The 4,542-nt window shown below is 40.3% G+C and overlaps 1 long non-coding RNA gene across 1 annotated transcript; it reads right to left on the bottom strand.

The window, feature by feature from the left end:
* Positions 1–3,068: 3,068 nt before the first annotated feature.
* Positions 3,069–4,127, bottom strand: LOC307030156. The gene is made up of 3 exons (XR_013805559.1): positions 4,088–4,127; positions 3,819–3,997; positions 3,069–3,331 (listed from the first exon to the last, which is right to left on the bottom strand). It is a non-coding gene; the product is annotated as an uncharacterized lncRNA (long non-coding RNA).
* Between the last annotated feature and the right edge of the window lie 415 nt (positions 4,128–4,542).

Raw genomic sequence — 4,542 nt, 5'->3', positions numbered from 1 at the left:
GTATTTTGTATTCATCTTGTGGTGATATTTCATGTCTATATCTGTTTTATACCTCTACTGAGAGTGATAACCTGTTTTCTTTTCTTTTCTTTTTTAAGTTTTCTGGGCATATATTGTGATATCAGAGGGTGGTACATTTGATCTTTGAGCTATGGTTGGTCATGGGCATGACTTTACTTTTGGGGTGGGGAGGGGTAGGTCTATGTTACCCAATATTCTTAACTACACGGTTGATCAGTCGGCTGTTGATCCACGTTTGGCCCCCGCTGCCAGTTCTACACCATTCATCCCACCAGGCCCTAAGCCTGCACAAGTCATCTCTGTCGATACATTTGGGGAGTTGATTACAGACTTGGCTAGACAGATTGGGGATAACATCTCAGCCAGCTTTAGCGCTATTCACCAACCCAGTGTTATCCAGCCTAATTCTTCTACGAGTCAGTCATCCAGTCATGATGGTTTGTCACATTTGAAGGTTGTTGTGCAGTCTGAATCAAAGGCTCCACCTTACTTCAGGGGTGACCATAGTGACACATTCTAAGTCCATGAATGGGAGGACATGATGAGATGTTACATGAATAGGATTAAATGTGACACTCATGAGGAAATGTTCGACCTGATAATGTCAAGGCTAACAGGCAGAGCTAGGGATGTGGTGAAAGTATCGCTCCGCAGCCGCCCCAAACTGGATGTCACTGCCCTGCCTGCAGCAGTGTTCGACATATTGAAAGGTAACTTTAGCGAGCTCTCGTACTCCAATTTGCCAATGGAAGATTTCTATAGTACCATTCCCCGTGCAAATGAAAGTGCCATGGATTACTGGATTCGTCTCAACAAATCCATTGATGATGCTGACGAGTGCCTGAGGAGACGAGGTAGGTCTGTTGAGGACCCCAGTGCTGAAGTGGTTATCATGTTCATTAACCTGTTAAGCCCCGAGCCTGTCTTTCAGGTTTCAGGCTCGAAAATGACATGCCCAGAACAAATGACTATAACTTAACTTCTAAAAGGTTTATATGAATATTTTTTGTTATCAAAGCAAGGTTACATCTGTGAGTTGGATGAAGAAGTGTCAGAATCAATATAGATTTTTCTGTGTCAGAGTAAATTCAGATGGAATATAGCAAAAAAATGTAAATTCTTGTCTCCGCCTAAAGAAAACCCAACATATAATGAAGACCAACCTTGAATGATGGGTTAGTAGCCTAAAAGCTTTAGGAATCCAAAGTATAACATATAATAAGTACCCTGTATCAAGATTGAGGCAAAACAAGTGAAATTTGACCTTTTTAGAGAGGTTTATGAAAATAAAGTCCAGGCGGAATAAGCTTTGGGCACATTTGTCCCATCAGTGCCATTTGACCTTTTTCAGGTACCAGACTATAAAAGTCATTGTATTACATTGAATCATCACTATAGGAATTCATTCCACCCAAAACAAAAACAAAAAATATTTAAATCTTTTTCTTTTTAAAAAAAATATATTTAAAAAATATATATATTTAAAAAATATATATATTTTTTTATTTTTTTATTTTGTTGTGTGTGAATGCGTGTAGGTGTATGTAAGTTTAGGTGTGTGTAGCTGTGTAGGTGTGTGTGTGGGTATGTGTAGGTGTGTAAGTCTAGCTGTGTGGGTATGTGTAGGTGTGTAAGTGTAGCTGTGTGGGTATGTGTAGGTGTGTATGTGTAAGTTTAGCTTTGTGTGTATTGAAGTATTATTTGAATTATTTGAAGTATTAAAGTAACGTGTTATGGCAGGAAAGTTCAATCTAGTATATTCATTTTAATGTCACCTTATATAGAATGTGTGTTAAACTTGTGATTTCTGCATTGAGTGACTTCTGCCTAGCAGATACCAAGAAGAGGCCCCTAGGGTCTCTCTGTTAATTATCAATAGTCCTTGCAGTCAACAGGGGAATTCCCGGATACATTTTCGGGTATAAGGCAGTTAAAGTCTTGTAGAATTAATGTTTATCTCCTACACATCCTGCAGGCCTTGAGACTTGGGTCACCCAGCAGTAAACAAGATAAACGTCCTTTTGAGCTTATCAATAAAATGTATTAATTCCTAGTAAGCTGACTTTGGGGTGAAGGGAAGTTCAGGGAAGCCATTAAGCCACAAGAACAATTAACTTATGTTGGTTGACTGATGCGGGGACTGTCATGGGATGATGGCGTTTGGATATTTACAAATATGGCTTTCCTAGAGAAAAACAGGTGACTGTTGTGTGATAAGATACATGATAGGATGTTTGTGTGTGTTGAAGATGTTTAGGGGGAATGAGTATGTGTCCTGTCAAAGAGTCCTCTGTCATGACTCCAAATCATTGATTGGGGGATCTGCCTAAGGGCAGAGGGACAGAAACACACACACACACGCGCACAGAAGCAACATGGAATCAACAACTGCGGACTTACTACCTGGGATCCCGCCCAGAAGGGAAACCGACCAATGGAACACTGCCAACTCAGTGTCTAGCTCGCTCAGAAGTGAACTCTGTGTATAAATGTTGTGATCATTTTGAAGATCGGGGCTTTTGTTTTTGACTTGCCGTTCCTGAGACGTGTCTCACACGGTGGTAGAACCTGAGCCCGGAGTACTCTACAGAGTGCTTCGTGATTAGGTGAAGTATTTGTATGTTTTTGCCATTAAAGCAGATTATTGTTTAACCCTTATCCTGGCTGCTTTGAATTTTTCCTTCTTTTGAGAACCCGCTCATATAGGAACGGCGCGGGGCAGAGATTCTGCCCCAACAGTATGTAACTATACCAACGCACTATACAATAAAACCACACTGTAGGTCAGTGTGTGTAGGTGTACTTGAACAATAAAAAAAGGAATCATAGTTAACATTTGACTCCAACTAGGGCAGATTTATTTCAAGCATGTAAAAACAAACATTTTACCAATGTACTATACAATAAAACCACACTGTAGGTTTGTAAAAACAAATAATTTAACACACTATACTATAAAATCACACTGTAGGTCAGTGTGTTTAGGTGTGGGTGTTTCTGTGTGTGTGTGTGTGTGTGTGTGTGTGTGTGTGTGTGTGTGTGTGTGTGTGTGTGTGTGTGTGTGTGTGTGTGTGTGTGTGTGTGTGTGTGTGTGTGTGCCTGTGGGTAGGTGTACTTGCACAATAAAAAAAACGGAAACATAGTTAACATTTGACTCCAACTCCACCTTCGAGTGGAACGGCCTAGCTGAGTGGAAGCAGACGTTGATGGATGTGAGGGTGGGAATGGCTGGGTGGATGGTCGTGGCGTTGTTGAGACAGGCTGAGTGGCAGATGGGGGTCCAGAAGCCATTTCAAACTCAACTGCATCACTGAAAACAAATGTGGAAAAACAAAGAGATTAGATTAATTCACTGGCTTATACTTATAGGATAATATTGGACTATAAATGAATAATATTACACCAAATAAATAAGTAAACACATATATATATTCCTTCACTGGCCATTCATTTAGAAAATGTAACTCCAAAAAGACAAGTAACACTATTTAGCATTTTTGCCTAATCATTCCTGTAGCTTCTTGGCTAAACACTGTGACGCAGTTCCACCAAACACAAAAGTAAAATATAAAAAGGATAATATTGGACTATAAATGAATACTATTACACCAAATACATAAGTAAACACATATATATTCATTCACTGGCCATTCATTTAGAAAATGTAACTCCAAAAAGACAAGTAACACTATTTAGCATTTTGTCTAATCATTCCTGTAGCTTCTTGGCTAAGCTAGCACTGTGACGCAGTTCCACCAAACCTATAAGTAATAGATAAAAACAGAGAGATTACATACCTTTCCCGTGGTGGAAGTTCAACATCCGAGTCACTACTGTCCGGATCCAGGTCTGGCTGGAGGAGATCTTCATCATCCGACGAAGAGTCATCTGGTATGATCATAGCCCCGCTATCGTCAGCTAGCATCTCTAGCACCTGCTCGGTGGTGAACCTCTCCCTTCTGGCTTCCATTATTTGCTAAAATGGAAAGAGGATACACAAGAAAAATATCCAAAAGCAAAGAAATCAACGTCCTCTAAATGTGCTCTGTTACCTGTTACCTGCTACCTGCTATCGTCGATGCGTGCTGTGGTGCTGTCTTGCTGCGTAATGCGTAATGGAGCCGGAGCAGGCGTAGTTTATACTACGCAGGATCGTATCTTTGGAACCCATTGGTCGATTTGGGTGATTGACACCTTTTCTGAACCGTTAGAGCCAATAGAATCGAGTGACAGTTAGTAAGTCCAGCTAAACCCTTACGTCAAGTAGAGAGAGGTTTGTGTAAACAGCACGTGAGACAGCATTAGCTCGGAACTGCGAAACTTTATACCTACTCTGCTGCCATGAATGTAATGGTAGATTATCAGGAACAATTATAGAGTGACTAACAGACATTGGATTAACCTTGAGCAGCGTTTTTATTCGCTTGAACACGACCTTTGATCACAAAACAGCAACGGTAAGACATAATTATTGTTATGGTTTTGAAAACTGTTGTTTTTTTTCTTCTCTGTTCTGGCTGC

This window comes from Notothenia rossii, assembly GCF_949606895.1.
Source record: "Notothenia rossii genome assembly, chromosome: 2".
In the NCBI taxonomy this organism is placed as follows: domain Eukaryota; kingdom Metazoa; phylum Chordata; class Actinopteri; order Perciformes; family Nototheniidae; genus Notothenia; species Notothenia rossii.
Note: the sequence above shows the minus strand (reverse complement) of the source record. Positions and strands in the feature narration are given on the sequence as shown.